Genomic DNA, 24,658 nt, shown 5'->3' with positions numbered 1-24,658 from the left:
ACTGGTACGTATTAAATAAATTGTATATTTCTGAAATCACAGCCTCTTCTGCTGATGTTTTAATGTTCCTGACAGGACGGTGATTCTTATAGGCTGCAGGGAGTCGGCGAAGTCTATTTAGGGACCCCCTAACTCTTCCCTTCTCCCCCTCTCTCTCTCCCCCCACTGCCGGTCCTGTGTGTGTGAGGAAGTGTTGCGTGGGCCGAGCAGGGATGGATTTATAAAAGAGTGCGTAGGATTCTTACTAAAAGTGTGCTTATGCCCAAAAGCAGGAAATGGCGTAAGCCAAAGCTAATTCCGATTTATAAAACCGTGCGCACGCAAAACCTGAACTCCAAATCCGCTCTCCACACGCTCAATTTCTACTATAAATGGTCAATGCATAGCACGTCACGAATATTAAATTATGAAGCTGACCAATGGTTTTCCACCGCGAGTCCTGACGGAGGCACGGCATCAAGCGATGTGAAGAGGAAGTAAAACTTTCAGACACTGACATCGAGGTGTTTGTTAGTGAGATGGAGGTGAAGAGCGACTTATGGGACAGCTGTGATGTCACTAATAAAGGAAATACACTGATACTCTGCCGCTGCTGCTGTGGATAACACAATGTGTGAGAATAGAAATCGCTGAACCCTCGCTTCCTCCTCATACTTCCATTCGCATGCACACATCGTCCAGAACCCCCCACCGGGGTCAAGGTAGTATTTATCCATTTAGAGAATCGGACCGCTTCCCTCACATCAGTGGATCCCTGCCTCCACTCTGGGATCTTATTTGGAAAGTTTATTCATTTCTTGTAAGTGATCTCCTGTGCGCTCTGCCCGCTCTCTGTGCGCTCTGCGCCACTGCGCTCTCTGCGGTCTGCGCGCTCTGCTGAATTATGTTGAATTTCATTTAAAACAATAATAAACAGACAAATAAATTTACATGACAATTGTTTACAGTGCGGGAGTTACACTCCAACAGAACGCATCACACTCGCGCTGTGGGTTTTACGCGGTGTCATTGCCGCCGGTCTACGGGGAGTATGACGGAAGTTGCATGTGCGCAGGACATCAGCTCCTGTGGAAACACACGAGCAAAGCGATGACGGAAGCGACGCTGATGGGATCGGTCCCAGAATTTCCTTGTGGGTAACTCTTTAGAGTTGGAAGGGTCGAACATCAAAGCAGCAAACACAAAAACCTGAAGGGAACAACCTAAACTTAACTACTGAAATTAATGGAACCAAAAGACATGTTCCTATCCTGACTCCTCTTCCAGAAACAGGAGAAAAAATGGGTTCAACTCAAATGATACCCACCCCCCGAACCTGGCTGGGACATCCTCAACAGATCTTAAGACACGTTACAAGTGTAAGGGGTCAATTCTTAATACAGTTTTCGAGTTTTGGCAGTGTTATTTTTCCCGTTTTGCTGATATTTTAATTCATCCGACAGGACAGTGATTCCTATAGGCTGCGGGGATTTGGCGACGTCTATTAAGGGACACCGTAGCGCTCCCTCTCGCCCTCTCTCTCTCCACTGCCGGTCCTGTGTGTGTGAGTAAGTGCAGCGTGGCCGCAGCAGGTGCGGACACAAATTCTTTGTTGCGGTGAGTTTGCTGAAAGTAACTTTAATGTCAACGGAGATCACTCAGAAAACGTTCCGCAAATATTAACCTTTATTCCGTCCCTAGAGCCAGCGTACAGCTGTGTGCGTGAGGGTGAGACTGTATCAGCGTCGGCATAAATGCGCGCTGTAATCTTCAGTCATAAGAGTAATACTTGTAAGTAATGCGCCGGAACAATTAACAGAATCTTCACTATTGTGTGCGTGACATTAAGTTAAGTTGTCTTTTCCTGTTTTAGTAATTGCTCTCAAGACAATAAGGACGGCGTGGATCCCTGCTTTATTTTAAATGAATTAAAGGTATGACATAATGATGTGTTTTATGATTGTCAATGTTTTCAAACATTTTGATAAACTGGTTTAAATTGTGTGAACTAACTACAACAAGTTTGTTTTATAGGGCTGCCTTATTTGACCTTATTTAAATTTAGTTTCTTTCTGATTTATTGGTTTGATTATTGTGCTTTTTGTTTTATTTTATTTTGTTCTATGGGAATGTGCAATATGGTTGACTGGTACGTATTAAATAAATTGTATATTTCTGAAATCACAGCCTCTTCTGCTGATGTTTTAATGTTCCTGACAGGACGGTGATTCTTATAGGCTGCAGGGAGTCGGCGAAGTCTATTTAGGGACCCCCTAACTCTTCCCTTCTCCCCCTCTCTCTCTCCCCCCACTGCCGGTCCTGTGTGTGTGAGGAAGTGTTGCGTGGGCCGAGCAGGGATGGATTTATAAAAGAGTGCGTAGGATTCTTACTAAAAGTGTGCTTATGCCCAAAAGCAGGAAATGGCGTAAGCCAAAGCTAATTCCGATTTATAAAACCGTGCGCACGCAAAACCTGAACTCCAAATCCGCTCTCCACACGCTCAATTTCTACTATAAATGGTCAATGCATAGCACGTCACGAATATTAAATTATGAAGCTGACCAATGGTTTTCCACCGCGAGTCCTGACGGAGGCAACGCATCAAGCGATGTGAAGAGGAAGTAAAACTTTCAGACACTGACATCGAGGTGTTTGTTAGTGAGATGGAGGTGAAGAGCGACTTATGGGACAGCTGTGATGTCACTAATAAAGGAAATACACTGATACTCTGCCGCTGCTGCTGTGGATAACACAATGTGTGAGAATAGAAATCGCTGAACCCTCGCTTCCTCCTCATACTTCCATTCGCATGCACACATCGTCCAGAACCCCCCACCGGGGTCACGGTAGTATTTATCCATTTAGAGAATCGGACCGCTTCCCTCACATCAGTGGATCCTTGCCTCCACTCTGGGATCTTATTTGGAAAGTTTATTCATTTCTTGTAAGTGATCTCCTGTGCGCTCTGCCCGCTCTCTGTGCGCTCTGCGCCACTGCGCTCTCTGCGGTCTGCGCGCTCTGCTGAATTATGTTGAATTTCATTTAAAACAATAATAAACAGACAAATAAATTTACATGACAATTGTTTACAGTGCGGGAGTTACACTCCAACAGAACGCATCACACTCGCGCTGTGGGTTTTACGCGGTGTCATTGCCGCCGGTCTACGGGGAGTATGACGGAAGTTGCATGTGCGCAGGACATCAGCTCCTGTGGAAACACACGAGCAAAGCGATGACGGAAGCGACGCTGATGGGATCGGTCCCAGAATTTCCTTGTGGGTAACTCTTTAGATTTGGAAGGGTCGAACATCAAAGCAGCAAACACAAAAACCTGAAGGGAACAACCTAAACTTAACTACTGAAATTAATGGAACCAAAAGACATGTTCCTATCCTGACTCCTCTTCCAGAAACAGGAGAAAAAATGGGTTCAACTCAAATGATACCCACCCCCCGAACCTGGCTGGGACATCCTCAACAGATCTTAAGACACGTTACAAGTGTAAGGGGTCAATTCTTAATACAGTTTTCGAGTTTTGGCAGTGTTATTTTTCCCGTTTTGCTGATATTTTAATTCATCCGACAGGACAGTGATTCCTATAGGCTGCGGGGATTTGGCGACGTCTATTAAGGGACACCGTAGCGCTCCCTCTCGCCCTCTCTCTCTCTCCACTGCCGGTCCTGTGTGTGTGAGTAAGTGCAGCGTGGCCGCAGCAGGTGCGGACACAAATTGTTTGTTGCGGTGAGTTTGCTGAAAGTAACTTTAATGTCAACGGAGATCACTCAGAAAACGTTCCGCAAATATTAACCTTTATTCCGTCCCTAGAGCCAGCGTACAGCTGTGTGTGTGTGCGTGAGGGTGAGACTGTATCAGCGTCGGCATAAATGCGCGCTGTAATCTTCAGTCATAAGAGTAATACTTGTAAGTAATGCGCCGGAACAATTAACAGAATCTTCACTATTGTGTGCGTGACATTAAGTTAAGTTGTCTTTTCCTGTTTTAGTAATTGCTCTCAAGACAATAAGGACGGCGTGGATCCCTGCTTTATTTTAAATGAATTAAAGGTATGACATAATGATGTGTTTTATGATTGTCAATGTTTTCAAACATTTTGATAAACTGGTTTAAATTGTGTGAACTAACTACAACAAGTTTGTTTTATAGGGCTGCCTTATTTGACCTTATTTAAATTTAGTTTCTTTCTGATTTATTGGTTTGATTATTGTGCTTTTTGTTTTATTTTATTTTGTTCTATGGGAATGTGCAATATGGTTGACTGGTACGTATTAAATAAATTGTATATTTCTGAAATCACAGCCTCTTCTGCTGATGTTTTAATGTTCCTGACAGGACGGTGATTCTTATAGGCTGCAGGGAGTCGGCGAAGTCTATTTAGGGACCCCCTAACTCTTCCCTTCTCCCCCTCTCTCTCTCCCCCCACTGCCGGTCCTGTGTGTGTGAGGAAGTGTTGCGTGGGCCGAGCAGGGATGGATTTATAAAAGAGTGCGTAGGATTCTTACTAAAAGTGTGCTTATGCCCAAAAGCAGGAAATGGCGTAAGCCAAAGCTAATTCCGATTTATAAAACCGTGCGCACGCAAAACCTGAACTCCAAATCCGCTCTCCACACGCTCAATTTCTACTATAAATGGTCAATGCATAGCACGTCACGAATATTAAATTATGAAGCTGACCAATGGTTTTCCACCGCGAGTCCTGACGGAGGCACGGCATCAAGCGATGTGAAGAGGAAGTAAAACTTTCAGACACTGACATCGAGGTGTTTGTTAGTGAGATGGAGGTGAAGAGCGACTTATGGGACAGCTGTGATGTCACTAATAAAGGAAATACACTGATACTCTGCCGCTGCTGCTGTGGATAACACAATGTGTGAGAATAGAAATCGCTGAACCCTCGCTTCCTCCTCATACTTCCATTCGCATGCACACATCGTCCAGAACCCCCCACCGGGGTCAAGGTAGTATTTATCCATTTAGAGAATCGGACCGCTTCCCTCACATCAGTGGATCCTTGCCTCCACTCTGGGATCTTATTTGGAAAGTTTATTCATTTCTTGTAAGTGATCTCCTGTGCGCTCTGCCCGCTCTCTGTGCGCTCTGCGCCACTGCGCTCTCTGCGGTCTGCGCGCTCTGCTGAATTATGTTGAATTTCATTTAAAACAATAATAAACAGACAAATAAATTTACATGACAATTGTTTACAGTGCGGGAGTTACACTCCAACAGAACGCATCACACTCGCGCTGTGGGTTTTACGCGGTGTCATTGCCGCCGGTCTACGGGGAGTATGACGGAAGTTGCATGTGCGCAGGACATCAGCTCCTGTGGAAACACACGAGCAAAGCGATGACGGAAGCGACGCTGATGGGATCGGTCCCAGAATTTCCTTGTGGGTAACTCTTTAGATTTGGAAGGGTCGAACATCAAAGCAGCAAACACAAAAACCTGAAGGGAACAACCTAAACTTAACTACTGAAATTAATGGAACCAAAAGACATGTTCCTATCCTGACTCCTCTTCCAGAAACAGGAGAAAAAATGGGTTCAACTCAAATGATACCCACCCCCCGAACCTGGCTGGGACATCCTCAACAGATCTTAAGACACGTTACAAGTGTAAGGGGTCAATTCTTAATACAGTTTTCGAGTTTTGGCAGTGTTATTTTTCCCGTTTTGCTGATATTTTAATTCATCCGACAGGACAGTGATTCCTATAGGCTGCGGGGATTTGGCGACGTCTATTAAGGGACACCGTAGCGCTCCCTCTCGCCCTCTCTCTCTCTCCACTGCCGGTCCTGTGTGTGTGAGTAAGTGCAGCGTGGCCGCAGCAGGTGCGGACACAAATTGTTTGTTGCGGTGAGTTTGCTGAAAGTAACTTTAATGTCAACGGAGATCACTCCGAAAACGTTCCGCAAATATTAACCTTTATTCCGTCCCTAGAGCCAGCGTACAGCTGTGTGCGTGAGGGTGAGACTGTATCAGCGTCGGCATAAATGCGCGCTGTAATCTTCAGTCATAAGAGTAATACTTGTAAGTAATGCGCCGGAACAATTAACAGAATCTTCACTATTGTGTGCGTGACATTAAGTTAAGTTGTCTTTTCCTGTTTTAGTAATTGCTCTCAAGACAATAAGGACGGCGTGGATCCCTGCTTTATTTTAAATGAATTAAAGGTATGACATAATGATGTGTTTTATGATTGTCAATGTTTTCAAACATTTTGATAAACTGGTTTAAATTGTGTGAACTAACTACAACAAGTTTGTTTTATAGGGCTGCCTTATTTGACCTTATTTAAATTTAGTTTCTTTCTGATTTATTGGTTTGATTATTGTGCTTTTTGTTTTATTTTATTTTGTTCTATGGGAATGTGCAATATGGTTGACTGGTACGTATTAAATAAATTGTATATTTCTGAAATCACAGCCTCTTCTGCTGATGTTTTAATGTTCCTGACAGGACGGTGATTCTTATAGGCTGCAGGGAGTCGGCGAAGTCTATTTAGGGACCCCCTAACTCTTCCCTTCTCCCCCTCTCTCTCTCCCCCCACTGCCGGTCCTGTGTGTGTGAGGAAGTGTTGCGTGGGCCGAGCAGGGATGGATTTATAAAAGAGTGCGTAGGATTCTTACTAAAAGTGTGCTTATGCCCAAAAGCAGGAAATGGCGTAAGCCAAAGCTAATTCCGATTTATAAAACCGTGCGCACGCAAAACCTGAACTCCAAATCCGCTCTCCACACGCTCAATTTCTACTATAAATGGTCAATGCATAGCACGTCACGAATATTAAATTATGAAGCTGACCAATGGTTTTCCACCGCGAGTCCTGACGGAGGCACGGCATCAAGCGATGTGAAGAGGAAGTAAAACTTTCAGACACTGACATCGAGGTGTTTGTTAGTGAGATGGAGGTGAAGAGCGACTTATGGGACAGCTGTGATGTCACTAATAAAGGAAATACACTGATACTCTGCCGCTGCTGCTGTGGATAACACAATGTGTGAGAATAGAAATCGCTGAACCCTCGCTTCCTCCTCATCCTTCCATTCGCATGCACACATCGTCCAGAACCCCCCACCGGGGTCACGGTAGTATTTATCCATTTAGAGAATCGGACCGCTTCCCTCACATCAGTGGATCCTTGCCTCCACTCTGGGATCTTATTTGGAAAGTTTATTCATTTCTTGTAAGTGATCTCCTGTGCGCTCTGCCCGCTCTCTGTGCGCTCTGCGCCACTGCGCTCTCTGCGGTCTGCGCGCTCTGCTGAATTATGTTGAATTTCATTTAAAACAATAATAAACAGACAAATAAATTTACATGACAATTGTTTACAGTGCGGGAGTTACACTCCAACAGAACGCATCACACTCGCGCTGTGGGTTTTACGCGGTGTCATTGCCGCCGGTCTACGGGGAGTATGACGGAAGTTGCATGTGCGCAGGACATCAGCTCCTGTGGAAACACACGAGCAAAGCGATGACGGAAGCGACGCTGATGGGATCGGTCCCAGAATTTCCTTGTGGGTAACTCTTTAGATTTGGAAGGGTCGAACATCAAAGCAGCAAACACAAAAACCTGAAGGGAACAACCTAAACTTAACTACTGAAATTAATGGAACCAAAAGACATGTTCCTATCCTGACTCCTCTTCCAGAAACAGGAGAAAAAATGGGTTCAACTCAAATGATACCCACCCCCCGAACCTGGCTGGGACATCCTCAACAGATCTTAAGACACGTTACAAGTGTAAGGGGTCAATTCTTAATACAGTTTTCGAGTTTTGGCAGTGTTATTTTTCCCGTTTTGCTGATATTTTAATTCATCCGACAGGACAGTGATTCCTATAGGCTGCGGGGATTTGGCGACGTCTATTAAGGGACACCGTAGCGCTCCCTCTCGCCCTCTCTCTCTCTCCACTGCCGGTCCTGTGTGTGTGAGTAAGTGCAGCGTGGCCGCAGCAGGTGCGGACACAAATTGTTTGTTGCGGTGAGTTTGCTGAAAGTAACTTTAATGTCAACGGAGATCACTCAGAAAACGTTCCGCAAATATTAACCTTTATTCCGTCCCTAGAGCCAGCGTACAGCTGTGTGTGTGTGCGTGAGGGTGAGACTGTATCAGCGTCGGCATAAATGCGCGCTGTAATCTTCAGTCATAAGAGTAATACTTGTAAGTAATGCGCCGGAACAATTAACAGAATCTTCACTATTGTGTGCGTGACATTAAGTTAAGTTGTCTTTTCCTGTTTTAGTAATTGCTCTCAAGACAATAAGGACGGCGTGGATCCCTGCTTTATTTTAAATGAATTAAAGGTATGACATAATGATGTGTTTTATGATTGTCAATGTTTTCAAACATTTTGATAAACTGGTTTAAATTGTGTGAACTAACTACAACAAGTTTGTTTTATAGGGCTGCCTTATTTGACCTTATTTAAATTTAGTTTCTTTCTGATTTATTGGTTTGATTATTGTGCTTTTTGTTTTATTTTATTTTGTTCTATGGGAATGTGCAATATGGTTGACTGGTACGTATTAAATAAATTGTATATTTCTGAAATCACAGCCTCTTCTGCTGATGTTTTAATGTTCCTGACAGGACGGTGATTCTTATAGGCTGCAGGGAGTCGGCGAAGTCTATTTAGGGACCCCCTAACTCTTCCCTTCTCCCCCTCTCTCTCTCCCCCCACTGCCGGTCCTGTGTGTGTGAGGAAGTGTTGCGTGGGCCGAGCAGGGATGGATTTATAAAAGAGTGCGTAGGATTCTTACTAAAAGTGTGCTTATGCCCAAAAGCAGGAAATGGCGTAAGCCAAAGCTAATTCCGATTTATAAAACCGTGCGCACGCAAAACCTGAACTCCAAATCCGCTCTCCACACGCTCAATTTCTACTATAAATGGTCAATGCATAGCACGTCACGAATATTAAATTATGAAGCTGACCAATGGTTTTCCACCGCGAGTCCTGACGGAGGCACGGCATCAAGCGATGTGAAGAGGAAGTAAAACTTTCAGACACTGACATCGAGGTGTTTGTTAGTGAGATGGAGGTGAAGAGCGACTTATGGGACAGCTGTGATGTCACTAATAAAGGAAATACACTGATACTCTGCCGCTGCTGCTGTGGATAACACAATGTGTGAGAATAGAAATCGCTGAACCCTCGCTTCCTCCTCATACTTCCATTCGCATGCACACATCGTCCAGAACCCCCCACCGGGGTCAAGGTAGTATTTATCCATTTAGAGAATCGGACCGCTTCCCTCACATCAGTGGATCCCTGCCTCCACTCTGGGATCTTATTTGGAAAGTTTATTCATTTCTTGTAAGTGATCTCCTGTGCGCTCTGCCCGCTCTCTGTGCGCTCTGCGCCACTGCGCTCTCTGCGGTCTGCGCGCTCTGCTGAATTATGTTGAATTTCATTTAAAACAATAATAAACAGACAAATAAATTTACATGACAATTGTTTACAGTGCGGGAGTTACACTCCAACAGAACGCATCACACTCGCGCTGTGGGTTTTACGCGGTGTCATTGCCGCCGGTCTACGGGGAGTATGACGGAAGTTGCATGTGCGCAGGACATCAGCTCCTGTGGAAACACACGAGCAAAGCGATGACGGAAGCGACGCTGATGGGATCGGTCCCAGAATTTCCTTGTGGGTAACTCTTTAGAGTTGGAAGGGTCGAACATCAAAGCAGCAAACACAAAAACCTGAAGGGAACAACCTAAACTTAACTACTGAAATTAATGGAACCAAAAGACATGTTCCTATCCTGACTCCTCTTCCAGAAACAGGAGAAAAAATGGGTTCAACTCAAATGATACCCACCCCCCGAACCTGGCTGGGACATCCTCAACAGATCTTAAGACACGTTACAAGTGTAAGGGGTCAATTCTTAATACAGTTTTCGAGTTTTGGCAGTGTTATTTTTCCCGTTTTGCTGATATTTTAATTCATCCGACAGGACAGTGATTCCTATAGGCTGCGGGGATTTGGCGACGTCTATTAAGGGACACCGTAGCGCTCCCTCTCGCCCTCTCTCTCTCCACTGCCGGTCCTGTGTGTGTGAGTAAGTGCAGCGTGGCCGCAGCAGGTGCGGACACAAATTCTTTGTTGCGGTGAGTTTGCTGAAAGTAACTTTAATGTCAACGGAGATCACTCAGAAAACGTTCCGCAAATATTAACCTTTATTCCGTCCCTAGAGCCAGCGTACAGCTGTGTGCGTGAGGGTGAGACTGTATCAGCGTCGGCATAAATGCGCGCTGTAATCTTCAGTCATAAGAGTAATACTTGTAAGTAATGCGCCGGAACAATTAACAGAATCTTCACTATTGTGTGCGTGACATTAAGTTAAGTTGTCTTTTCCTGTTTTAGTAATTGCTCTCAAGACAATAAGGACGGCGTGGATCCCTGCTTTATTTTAAATGAATTAAAGGTATGACATAATGATGTGTTTTATGATTGTCAATGTTTTCAAACATTTTGATAAACTGGTTTAAATTGTGTGAACTAACTACAACAAGTTTGTTTTATAGGGCTGCCTTATTTGACCTTATTTAAATTTAGTTTCTTTCTGATTTATTGGTTTGATTATTGTGCTTTTTGTTTTATTTTATTTTGTTCTATGGGAATGTGCAATATGGTTGACTGGTACGTATTAAATAAATTGTATATTTCTGAAATCACAGCCTCTTCTGCTGATGTTTTAATGTTCCTGACAGGACGGTGATTCTTATAGGCTGCAGGGAGTCGGCGAAGTCTATTTAGGGACCCCCTAACTCTTCCCTTCTCCCCCTCTCTCTCTCCCCCCACTGCCGGTCCTGTGTGTGTGAGGAAGTGTTGCGTGGGCCGAGCAGGGATGGATTTATAAAAGAGTGCGTAGGATTCTTACTAAAAGTGTGCTTATGCCCAAAAGCAGGAAATGGCGTAAGCCAAAGCTAATTCCGATTTATAAAACCGTGCGCACGCAAAACCTGAACTCCAAATCCGCTCTCCACACGCTCAATTTCTACTATAAATGGTCAATGCATAGCACGTCACGAATATTAAATTATGAAGCTGACCAATGGTTTTCCACCGCGAGTCCTGACGGAGGCACGGCATCAAGCGATGTGAAGAGGAAGTAAAACTTTCAGACACTGACATCGAGGTGTTTGTTAGTGAGATGGAGGTGAAGAGCGACTTATGGGACAGCTGTGATGTCACTAATAAAGGAAATACACTGATACTCTGCCGCTGCTGCTGTGGATAACACAATGTGTGAGAATAGAAATCGCTGAACCCTCGCTTCCTCCTCATACTTCCATTCGCATGCACACATCGTCCAGAACCCCCCACCGGGGTCAAGGTAGTATTTATCCATTTAGAGAATCGGACCGCTTCCCTCACATCAGTGGATCCTTGCCTCCACTCTGGGATCTTATTTGGAAAGTTTATTCATTTCTTGTAAGTGATCTCCTGTGCGCTCTGCCCGCTCTCTGTGCGCTCTGCGCCACTGCGCTCTCTGCGGTCTGCGCGCTCTGCTGAATTATGTTGAATTTCATTTAAAACAATAATAAACAGACAAATAAATTTACATGACAATTGTTTACAGTGCGGGAGTTACACTCCAACAGAACGCATCACACTCGCGCTGTGGGTTTTACGCGGTGTCATTGCCGCCGGTCTACGGGGAGTATGACGGAAGTTGCATGTGCGCAGGACATCAGCTCCTGTGGAAACACACGAGCAAAGCGATGACGGAAGCGACGCTGATGGGATCGGTCCCAGAATTTCCTTGTGGGTAACTCTTTAGATTTGGAAGGGTCGAACATCAAAGCAGCAAACACAAAAACCTGAAGGGAACAACCTAAACTTAACTACTGAAATTAATGGAACCAAAAGACATGTTCCTATCCTGACTCCTCTTCCAGAAACAGGAGAAAAAATGGGTTCAACTCAAATGATACCCACCCCCCGAACCTGGCTGGGACATCCTCAACAGATCTTAAGACACGTTACAAGTGTAAGGGGTCAATTCTTAATACAGTTTTCGAGTTTTGGCAGTGTTATTTTTCCCGTTTTGCTGATATTTTAATTCATCCGACAGGACAGTGATTCCTATAGGCTGCGGGGATTTGGCGACGTCTATTAAGGGACACCGTAGCGCTCCCTCTCGCCCTCTCTCTCTCTCCACTGCCGGTCCTGTGTGTGTGAGTAAGTGCAGCGTGGCCGCAGCAGGTGCGGACACAAATTGTTTGTTGCGGTGAGTTTGCTGAAAGTAACTTTAATGTCAACGGAGATCACTCCGAAAACGTTCCGCAAATATTAACCTTTATTCCGTCCCTAGAGCCAGCGTACAGCTGTGTGCGTGAGGGTGAGACTGTATCAGCGTCGGCATAAATGCGCGCTGTAATCTTCAGTCATAAGAGTAATACTTGTAAGTAATGCGCCGGAACAATTAACAGAATCTTCACTATTGTGTGCGTGACATTAAGTTAAGTTGTCTTTTCCTGTTTTAGTAATTGCTCTCAAGACAATAAGGACGGCGTGGATCCCTGCTTTATTTTAAATGAATTAAAGGTATGACATAATGATGTGTTTTATGATTGTCAATGTTTTCAAACATTTTGATAAACTGGTTTAAATTGTGTGAACTAACTACAACAAGTTTGTTTTATAGGGCTGCCTTATTTGACCTTATTTAAATTTAGTTTCTTTCTGATTTATTGGTTTGATTATTGTGCTTTTTGTTTTATTTTATTTTGTTCTATGGGAATGTGCAATATGGTTGACTGGTACGTATTAAATAAATTGTATATTTCTGAAATCACAGCCTCTTCTGCTGATGTTTTAATGTTCCTGACAGGACGGTGATTCTTATAGGCTGCAGGGAGTCGGCGAAGTCTATTTAGGGACCCCCTAACTCTTCCCTTCTCCCCCTCTCTCTCTCCCCCCACTGCCGGTCCTGTGTGTGTGAGGAAGTGTTGCGTGGGCCGAGCAGGGATGGATTTATAAAAGAGTGCGTAGGATTCTTACTAAAAGTGTGCTTATGCCCAAAAGCAGGAAATGGCGTAAGCCAAAGCTAATTCCGATTTATAAAACCGTGCGCACGCAAAACCTGAACTCCAAATCCGCTCTCCACACGCTCAATTTCTACTATAAATGGTCAATGCATAGCACGTCACGAATATTAAATTATGAAGCTGACCAATGGTTTTCCACCGCGAGTCCTGACGGAGGCACGGCATCAAGCGATGTGAAGAGGAAGTAAAACTTTCAGACACTGACATCGAGGTGTTTGTTAGTGAGATGGAGGTGAAGAGCGACTTATGGGACAGCTGTGATGTCACTAATAAAGGAAATACACTGATACTCTGCCGCTGCTGCTGTGGATAACACAATGTGTGAGAATAGAAATCGCTGAACCCTCGCTTCCTCCTCATCCTTCCATTCGCATGCACACATCGTCCAGAACCCCCCACCGGGGTCACGGTAGTATTTATCCATTTAGAGAATCGGACCGCTTCCCTCACATCAGTGGATCCTTGCCTCCACTCTGGGATCTTATTTGGAAAGTTTATTCATTTCTTGTAAGTGATCTCCTGTGCGCTCTGCCCGCTCTCTGTGCGCTCTGCGCCACTGCGCTCTCTGCGGTCTGCGCGCTCTGCTGAATTATGTTGAATTTCATTTAAAACAATAATAAACAGACAAATAAATTTACATGACAATTGTTTACAGTGCGGGAGTTACACTCCAACAGAACGCATCACACTCGCGCTGTGGGTTTTACGCGGTGTCATTGCCGCCGGTCTACGGGGAGTATGACGGAAGTTGCATGTGCGCAGGACATCAGCTCCTGTGGAAACACACGAGCAAAGCGATGACGGAAGCGACGCTGATGGGATCGGTCCCAGAATTTCCTTGTGGGTAACTCTTTAGATTTGGAAGGGTCGAACATCAAAGCAGCAAACACAAAAACCTGAAGGGAACAACCTAAACTTAACTACTGAAATTAATGGAACCAAAAGACATGTTCCTATCCTGACTCCTCTTCCAGAAACAGGAGAAAAAATGGGTTCAACTCAAATGATACCCACCCCCCGAACCTGGCTGGGACATCCTCAACAGATCTTAAGACACGTTACAAGTGTAAGGGGTCAATTCTTAATACAGTTTTCGAGTTTTGGCAGTGTTATTTTTCCCGTTTTGCTGATATTTTAATTCATCCGACAGGACAGTGATTCCTATAGGCTGCGGGGATTTGGCGACGTCTATTAAGGGACACCGTAGCGCTCCCTCTCGCCCTCTCTCTCTCTCCACTGCCGGTCCTGTGTGTGTGAGTAAGTGCAGCGTGGCCGCAGCAGGTGCGGACACAAATTGTTTGTTGCGGTGAGTTTGCTGAAAGTAACTTTAATGTCAACGGAGATCACTCAGAAAACGTTCCGCAAATATTAACCTTTATTCCGTCCCTAGAGCCAGCGTACAGCTGTGTGTGTGTGCGTGAGGGTGAGACTGTATCAGCGTCGGCATAAATGCGCGCTGTAATCTTCAGTCATAAGAGTAATACTTGTAAGTAATGCGCCGGAACAATTAACAGAATCTTCACTATTGTGTGCGTGACATTAAGTTAAGTTGTCTTTTCCTGTTTTAGTAATTGCTCTCAAGACAATAAGGACGGCGTGGATCCCTGCTTTATTTTAAATGAATTAAAGGTATGACATAATGATGTGTTTTATGATTGTCAATGTTTTCAAACATTTTGATAAACTGGTTTAAATTGTGTGAACTAACTACAACAAGTTTGTTTTATAGGGCTGCCTTATTTGACCTTATTTAAATTTAGTTTCTTTCTGATTTATTGGTTTGATTATTGTGCTTTTTGTTTTATTTTATTTTGTTCTATGGGAATGTGCAATATGGTTGACTGGTACGTATTAAATAAATTGTATATTTCTGAAATCACAGCCTCTTCTGCTGATGTTTTAATGTTCCTGACAGGACGGTGATTCTTATAGGCTGCAGGGAGTCGGCGAAGTCTATTTAGGGACCCCCTAACTCTTCCCTTCTCCCCCTCTCTCTCTCCCCCCACTGCCGGTCCTGTGTGTGTGAGGAAGTGTTGCGTGGGCCGAGCAGGGATGGATTTATAAAAGAGTGCGTAGGATTCTTACTAAAAGTGTGCTTATGCCCAAAAGCAGGAAATGGCGTAAGCCAAAGCTAATTCCGATTTATAAAACCGTGCGCACGCAAAACCTGAACTCCAAATCCGCTCTCCACACGCTCAATTTCTACTATAAATGGTCAATGCATAGCACGTCACGAATATTAAATTATGAAGCTGACCAATGGTTTTCCACCGCGAGTCCTGACGGAGGCACGGCATCAAGCGATGTGAAGAGGAAGTAAAACTTTCAGACACTGACATCGAGGTGTTTGTTAGTGAGATGGAGGTGAAGAGCGACTTATGGGACAGCTGTGATGTCACTAATAAAGGAAATACACTGATACTCTGCCGCTGCTGCTGTGGATAACACAATGTGTGAGAATAGAAATCGCTGAACCCTCGCTTCCTCCTCATACTTCCATTCGCATGCACACATCGTCCAGAACCCCCCACCGGGGTCAAGGTAGTATTTATCCATTTAGAGAATCGGACCGCTTCCCTCACATCAGTGGATCCCTGCCTCCACTCTGGGATCTTATTTGGAAAGTTTATTCATTTCTTGTAAGTGATCTCCTGTGCGCTCTGCCCGCTCTCTGTGCGCTCTGCGCCACTGCGCTCTCTGCGGTCTGCGCGCTCTGCTGAATTATGTTGAATTTCATTTAAAACAATAATAAACAGACAAATAAATTTACATGACAATTGTTTACAGTGCGGGAGTTACACTCCAACAGAACGCATCACACTCGCGCTGTGGGTTTTACGCGGTGTCATTGCCGCCGGTCTACGGGGAGTATGACGGAAGTTGCATGTGCGCAGGACATCAGCTCCTGTGGAAACACACGAGCAAAGCGATGACGGAAGCGACGCTGATGGGATCGGTCCCAGAATTTCCTTGTGGGTAACTCTTTAGAGTTGGAAGGGTCGAACATCAAAGCAGCAAACACAAAAACCTGAAGGGAACAACCTAAACTTAACTACTGAAATTAATGGAACCAAAAGACATGTTCCTATCCTGACTCCTCTTCCAGAAACAGGAGAAAAAATGGGTTCAACTCAAATGATACCCACCCCCCGAACCTGGCTGGGACATCCTCAACAGATCTTAAGACACGTTACAAGTGTAAGGGGTCAATTCTTAATACAGTTTTCGAGTTTTGGCAGTGTTATTTTTCCCGTTTTGCTGATATTTTAATTCATCCGACAGGACAGTGATTCCTATAGGCTGCGGGGATTTGGCGACGTCTATTAAGGGACACCGTAGCGCTCCCTCTCGCCCTCTCTCTCTCCACTGCCGGTCCTGTGTGTGTGAGTAAGTGCAGCGTGGCCGCAGCAGGTGCGGACACAAATTCTTTGTTGCGGTGAGTTTGCTGAAAGTAACTTTAATGTCAACGGAGATCACTCAGAAAACGTTCCGCAAATATTAACCTTTATTCCGTCCCTAGAGCCAGCGTACAGCTGTGTGCGTGAGGGTGAGACTGTATCAGCGTCGGCATAAATGCGCGCTGTAATCTTCAGTCATAAGAGTAATACTTGTAAGTAATGCGCCGGAACAATTAACAGAATCTTCACTATTGTGTGCGTGACATTAAGTTAAGTTGTCTTTTCCTGTTTTAGTAATTGCTCTCAAGACAATAAGGACGGCGTGGATCCCTGCTTTATTTTAAATGAATTAAAGGTATGACATAATGATGTGTTTTATGATTGTCAATGTTTTCAAACATTTTGATAAACTGGTTTAAATTGTGTGAACTAACTACAACAAGTTTGTTTTATAGGGCTGCCTTATTTGACCTTATTTAAATTTAGTTTCTTTCTGATTTATTGGTTTGATTATTGTGCTTTTTGTTTTATTTTATTTTGTTCTATGGGAATGTGCAATATGGTTGACTGGTACGTATTAAATAAATTGTATATTTCTGAAATCACAGCCTCTTCTGCTGATGTTTTAATGTTCCTGACAGGACGGTGATTCTTATAGGCTGCAGGGAGTCGGCGAAGTCTATTTAGGGACCCCCTAACTCTTCCCTTCTCCCCCTCTCTCTCTCCCCCCACTGCCGGTCCTGTGTGTGTGAGGAAGTGTTGCGTGGGCCGAGCAGGGATGGATTTATAAAAGAGTGCGTAGGATTCTTACTAAAAGTGTGCTTATGCCCAAAAGCAGGAAATGGCGTAAGCCAAAGCTAATTCCGATTTATAAAACCGTGCGCACGCAAAACCTGAACTCCAAATCCGCTCCCCACACGCTCAATTTCTACTATAAATGGTCAATGCATAGCACGTCACGAATATTAAATTATGAAGCTGACCAATGGTTTTCCACCGCGAGTCCTGACGGAGGCACGGCATCAAGCGATGTGAAGAGGAAGTAAAACTTTCAGACACTGACATCGAGGTGTTTGTTAGTGAGATGGAGGTGAAGAGCGACTTATGGGACAGCTGTGATGTCACTAATAAAGGAAATACACTGATACTCTGCCGCTGCTGCTGTGGATAACACAATGTGTGAGAATAGAAATCGCTGAACCCTCGCTTCCTCCTCATACTTCCATTCGCATGCACACATCGTCCAGAACCCCCCACCGGGGTCACGGTAGTATTTATCCATTTAGAGAATCGGACCGCTTCCCTCACATCAGTGGATCCTTGCCTCCACTCTGGGATCTTATTTGGAAAGTTTATTCATTTCTTGTAAGTGATCTCCTGTGCGCTCTGCCCGCTCTCTGTGCGCTCTGCGCCACTGCGCTCTCTGCGGTCTGCGCGCTCTGCTGAATTATGTTGAATTTCATTTAAAACAATAATAAACAGACAAATAAATTTACATGACAATTGTTTACAGTGCGGGAGTTACACTCCAACAGAACGCATCACACTCGCGCTGTGGGTTTTACGCGGTGTCATTGCCGCCGGTCTACGGGGAGTATGACGGAAGTTGCATGTGCGCAGGACATCAGCTCCTGTGGAAACACACGAGCAAAGCGATGACGGAAGCGACGCTGATGGGATCGGTCCCAGAATTTCCTTGTGGGTAACTCTTTAGATTTGGAAGGGTCGAACATCAAAGCAGCAAACACAAAAACCTGAAGGGAACAACCTAAACTTAACTACTGAAATTAATGGAACCAAAAGACATGTTCCTATCCTGACTCCTCTTCCAGAAACAGGAGAAAAAATGGGTTCAACTCAAATGATACCCACCCCCCGAACCTGGCTGGGACATCCTCAACAGATCTTAAGACACGTTACAAGTGTAAGGGGTCAATTCTTAATACAGTTTTCGAGTTTTGGCAGTGTTATTTTTCCCGTTTTGCTGATATTTTAATTCATCCGACAGGACAGTGATTCCTATAGGCTGCGGGGATTTGGCGACGTCTATTAAGGGACACCGTAGCGCTCCCTCTCGCCCTCTCTCTCTCTCCACTGCCGGTCCTGTGTGTGTGAGTAAGTGCAGCGTGGCCGCAGCAGGTGCGGACACAAATTGTTTGTTGCGGTGAGTTTGCTGAAAGTAACTTTAATGTCAACGGAGATCACTCAGAAAACGTTCCGCAAATATTAACCTTTATTCCGTCCCTAGAGCCAGCGTACAGCTGTGTGTGTGTGCGTGAGGGTGAGACTGTATCAGCGTCGGCATAAATGCGCGCTGTAATCTTCAGTCATAAGAGTAATACTTGTAAGTAATGCGCCGGAACAATTAACAGAGTCTTCACTATTGTGTGCGTGACATTAAGTTAAGTTGTCTTTTCCTGTTTTAGTAATTGCTCTCAAGACAATAAGGACGGCGTGGATCCCTGCTTTATTTTAAATGAATTAAAGGTATGACATAATGATGTGTTTTATGATTGTCAATGTTTTCAAACATTTTGATAAACTGGTTTAAATTGTGTGAACTAACTACAACAAGTTTGTTTTATAGGGCTGCCTTATTTGACCTTATTTAAATTTAGTTTCTTTCTGATTTATTGGTTTGATTATTGTGCTTTTTGTTTTATTTTATTTTGTTCTATGGGAATGTGCAATATGGTTGACTGGTACGTATTAAATAAATTGTATATTTCTGAAATCACAGCCTCTTCTGCTGATGTTTTAATGTTCCTGACAGGACGGTGATTCTTATAGGCTGCAGGGAGTCGGCGAAGTCTTTTTAGGGACCCCGTAACTCTTCCCTTCTCCCCCTCTCTCTCTCCCCCCACTGCCGGTCCTGTGTGTGTGAGGAAGTGTAGCGTGGGCCGAGCAGGGATGGATTTATAAAAGAGTGCGTAGGATTCTTACTAAAAGTGTGCTTACGCCAAAAAAAGCAGGAAATGGCGTAAGCCAAAGCTAATTCCGATTTATAAAACCGTGCGCACGCAAAACCTGAACTCCAAATCCGCTCTCCACACGCTCAATTTCTACTATAAATGGTCAATGCATAGCACGTCACGAATATTAAATTATGAAGCTGACCAATGGTTTTCCACCGCGAGTCCTGACGGAGGCACGGCATCAAGCGATGTGAAGAGGAAGTAAAACTTTCAGACACTGACATCGAGGTGTTTGTTAGTGAGATGGAGGTGAAGAGCGACTTATGGGACAGCTGTGATGTCACTAATAAAGGAAATACACTGATACTCTGCCGCTGCTGCTGTGGATAACACAATGTGTGAGAATAGAAATCGCTGAACCCTCGCTTCCTCCTCATCCTTCCATTCGCATGCACACATCGTCCAGAACCCCCCACCGGGGTCACGGTAGTATTTATCCATTTAGAGAATCGGACCGCTTCCCTCACATCAGTGGATCCTTGCCTCCACTCTGGGATCTTATTTGGAAAGTTTATTCATTTCTTGTAAGTGATCTCCTGTGCGCTCTGCCCGCTCTCTGTGCGCTCTGCGCCACTGCGCTCTCTGCGGTCTGCGCGCTCTGCTGAATTATGTTGAATTTCATTTAAAACAATAATAAACAGACAAATAAATTTACATGACAATTGTTTACAGTGCGGGAGTTACACTCCAACAGAACGCATCACACTCGCGCTGTGGGTTTTACGCGGTGTCATTGCCGCCGGTCTACGGGGAGTATGACGGAAGTTGCATGTGCGCAGGACATCAGCTCCTGTGGAAACACACGAGCAAAGCGATGACGGAAGCGACGCTGATGGGATCGGTCCCAGAATTTCCTTGTGGTTAACTCTTTAGATTTGGAAGGGTCGAACATCAAAGCAGCAAACACAAAAACCTGAAGGGAACAACCTAAACTTAACTACTGAAATTAATGGAACCAAAAGACATGTTCCTATCCTGACTCCTCTTCCAGAAACAGGAGAAAAAATGGGTTCAACTCAAATGATACCCACCCCCCGAACCTGGCTGGGCAACCCAGTCTCATCAGAAAATGTTCAATGGTAACGTCGGTCCAAGTGGACCAACGTTACCATCTCACAATCTGGCCTCTCAAATTGTGAGATGGTAACATTTAGTCCTCCCATTGTTTTGCATTGGCGTGTTCTCACGTCACGTGACTCTCAAGCTCCCGTCTGCGGAGAGGAAAACATGGCGGAGATTCCTTGTTTTTTCAGATAAAAATATAATTTTGTAACTTAGTTTGGGCATAAAAATACATTCTGACACCATTTCTAGCGAGAAATGTGGTCTTTGCTTCCACAGTCTTCAGCCAGTTCGTGCTTATGATAAATATTTTAATAGTTATCACGCATGTTTTTATCGTTGCTATGATGGTTGCCATGGCACCACGGGCGCAGCTTGGTGTTTAAATCACAGTCCCTGCGTGGTGTCCTTCAGTGATCGTGAATGTTATTCATGTTATATAATAGTAATATTTGAGGCTAGATTACATCTCTAATGAGAAGGATCATGCGAGTCTGTTTATACCGAGGCCGGCCCGAGTGCGCGACCGGCCCGAGTGGCGCGAGCCGAGCGGCCCGAGCGGCGCGAGCCGAGCGGCCCGAGTGCGCGAGCGGACCGAGTGCGCGAGCGGACATGACGTGTGGCTGTCGTAAAAACCCTATTTGTAAACAACCAGCCCTTTAACTCGGGGCTGCGTCATAAACACGGCGCGCTTGGAAGACCACGATGTCATCTTCCTTCTGTCAGGTAAGTAGTTTATTGTTTTTAAAGATCGTTACGATCTAGGTTTACAGTCCGAGTGCGGAGAGAGTCCGTCAATCCACACTATGGACGCTGTTCATCAGCTAATACGCCATTGTTAGCCACATGCTTCAGCCCACGGTAGCCTGTGCTACCTGGGAGGTGAATACATGGTTGTTGAAAGCAGTTCAAGACGCTTAGCTCATCATTGAGGGACGCTACAATATAAATATAAACATGAATTTGATTTATGAATGCTTTAGATTAATAAGGAGTGTATTTGTCTACCATTACTCCACAATATCAGGTCAATTTGGTTTAATGTATAGTATGCACTATGACAATAATGTTTCCATGTTATGGAGTTGCGATTCATTTTATAAAACAATTGCTATGTTCTGTTTTTTAATCAAGGAGGATCCAAGTGAAGCTACAGGAGTTTCATTAACGTCAACAACTTGGACCAAACAGTTTGTTTTGCTTGATGAAGAGCAGGAAGGGCAGCCTGGAGAGAAAGAGAAGCCGGGTTGAGCCCACTACCATCATCCACGTACCACGAGGAAGATGAGGGAGAGAAATGATCCTACCATTAAAGAGGTACTTTTAAGTTACATACCAGAAAAAACATTTGATATAATTTGCCAAATATACATTTTTATTAAATCCCCAAAGTACACTTGCTGAAATACAAGTTAATATCACACTGAAAGAATTTTGATCAATCATGCTTCCCTGCTGTGATTGTTTAACTAGGAAAACAACTTTTTCCACAGGAAGGCAAGTAAATTTAAGGAATACATGTGCAAAGTTTTCCTCTGTTATGTATAATGATGACCCCCATCAAACATAATGTTAGCAATATTTACACCTTTTAATTTATACTGTTTATTTCTGTCTACATGTGTGAATTTGCCTTCATTAGTTTTAAGAAAAGAGCGATGATGTATCGGTCAGTGGGCGGCAGCACGAGACTCCGCAAACTAGTCTGTAAGCAAAGCAGACGAAGGCATCGAGGTTGCGGCCTGCCATCATTGTTATTTTGCTTAAGGGACTGAATATGTTTCATGTAGAAATATTAGCATTTCCCTTATATCTACCAAAACTGCTTGTTTCACAGACTGCAGTTTTGTTTTGATCCGATGTGGTGTGCAAATACAACCGTATCTGCAATGGGTTGTGGGGCATTAACATTTGTAACTCTAATTTTGTTTTGACAGACTGTGAAAAGAACGTTGAGAACATCACCACTCTACAGGAAGACACAGTCCAGTAATGGGTGTCAGAAGTTCAGTAGTGAACGACAGGTACTGTGGAAAAATATGTGTCATTGTTGTACAATGTCCTTTGACTCTGTTTAAACAAGGTCAACACAAAAAGGTTTGATTGTAAACTGATATCGGTACGAATTCATGTTATTCTCCTCGTCAAAAGAAACAAACAATCCAAATTACCTGCAGAAAGCCCTTGATGGACGCTTCAGCTGCATCGTCAGACTGGTGAGACAGCAAGATGCCAACTTTAATGCCAATTTATTTGTGTAACATTCTGTGACCAAATGTATAGATAACTTTTTGTAGATTGTAAAAATAGATAACCCATTTATTACAAAAAAACTACACTAGAATTATCGCACTGCGTTGTATGACTCCGCTAACCAGAGCAGTGTCCGTCTACATATTTCTACATATTTTCTCTCATATAAATGACACTGTATCTCTTGACAACTGAAACCATAAGATGAGGTCAGTGTGGCCTTGACCTTTTTACTTTAAGACAAATACAAAGTTAGACAATCCGAAAACATGCAGTTATGCCTCCGGCGACTCGCTATTGCAGAGGCATTAAAACCGTAGTGTAGTAGATTGGATTTTATTGGTGTTACATTGGACATCTTGTATGGGTACACCAAAAAATATATTTGGTTTCACATTCTAGATGGCAATAAGCAGAGTCATCAACTCAGGAAAAATATTTCTGTAGAAAAGAAAGCCTTGTATGTGTGTATGTATACATACACACAAACGCACAATTGAGACGTTTTTGTCTTTTATCATATATTCTCAGGCAGTACTGATGCATTTACTGAGAGGGGACGTGAGGGCCTACTCTGCGTGCTCAGAGTTCAAGCCCAGCAGGCTGCAGCGGGCCTGACATATTCTGGAACAGCAGCACAGTCTTTGGATGACTCCTCTGAAGATGAAAACATGGCGAGGTACTTCTCCACTGATGAAGAACTGTGAGGGCTGTGATTAGCTACACTCTCTTGCTACAATGCTACTCATGCTACTCCCTGGCAGCCTTAGGAAGGCATTAGCTTGCTGTGTGGTAGCTGTTAGCTTCAGCATTTTTAGTTTTTAGTGGCCTGTCTGACGTTTATGTTAAAAAAAAATCAGAGGGAACCATCTTCATAATTTAACACTATGGTTTGTTTGTGTCCTTCAGTTCTTCTCAAGAGAAGCAGTACAGGTGTGCCTCAGCTCCACGGTCCCTCCTGCAGCCTCCGCTCCTGATGCTAACCTCATGTCTCCATCACACCAAGCAGCAGACCTGGATTGACAGACCTTTCTCCAGAGCTGCCCCCTCCCTCTGAAACCCCCCTCTCCAAAACACTATTTGTGTAGTTTTTAAAGTATTTTTTGCATGAGAATTGTTGATCATAACATTTCCAGCAGATGCCTTAATATAATGTTTGTGCACAATAAATTACATTGATCATAACATAATGGTATTTCCTTGCACTTCTACACCATGATATTGTCAGATAAGATGCTGATTACATTAAAGCAGTGAATGCTCTGCTTTAAGCAACATAAACACACAATGATTCAATGGATCTGAAGTAGAATGGGCACATTACATTCTGTAGAGAATGCCTCAGTTATGGAAGTCAGAAAATAACTTTCTTTATCTGAGGTTCCAGTCATTTATAGTCACAGCAAAGCACACAGGTCTGGTTGTCTAAGTGGCGCCCATATCATATTGTTTAAGATGTGTAACATCAAGTTTGTGTTTCAGTGCAAAATTAGTCATTAGTCAAGAGTTCACCATCTTGTTTACACTAAAATTAGGTGACCCAGATGTTTCACAATGCAATCTGATAAGGTCTTATGAGAAACATTCTTAACATTAAAGAAATCAACACAGAGGATAGCAATATCTGTTTGACTTTAATCCGTAGCTGATAATCAGCGGCCTGACTTATTCAAACACATTAATACTACAATGAATAAGGCAGGGGTTTTCCATCAGAAATCATTTCTGGGACATTAATTTAAAAGATCTCCAGTATAAGCAAATGTATTCTAAAATTGGTTTATATCCAAGTGTGAGGCTGTCCTGGCACATGGAAATAAGATATATATATATTGTTTGTATTAGCTTTCCCTCAGTTTAGTACTTGCACTTCTTGAAAAGCTCTATATAAATAAGATGTATTAATGTTTATAC

The 24,658-nt window shown here is 43.8% G+C and overlaps 1 long non-coding RNA gene across 1 annotated transcript; it reads left to right on the top strand.

Moving 5' to 3' along the window:
* Positions 1–22,169: 22,169 nt before the first annotated feature.
* LOC128436306 (uncharacterized) lies at positions 22,170–23,934 on the top strand. The gene is made up of 3 exons (XR_008338006.1): positions 22,170–22,707; positions 23,276–23,423; positions 23,654–23,934. It is a non-coding gene; the product is annotated as an uncharacterized LOC128436306 (long non-coding RNA).
* Positions 23,935–24,658: the final 724 nt, after the last annotated feature.

Source organism: Pleuronectes platessa, unplaced genomic scaffold (assembly GCF_947347685.1).
Source record: "Pleuronectes platessa unplaced genomic scaffold, fPlePla1.1 scaffold_71, whole genome shotgun sequence".
NCBI lineage: Eukaryota > Metazoa > Chordata > Actinopteri > Pleuronectiformes > Pleuronectidae > Pleuronectes > Pleuronectes platessa.
This window is presented reverse-complemented; position numbering and strand designations above follow the sequence as displayed.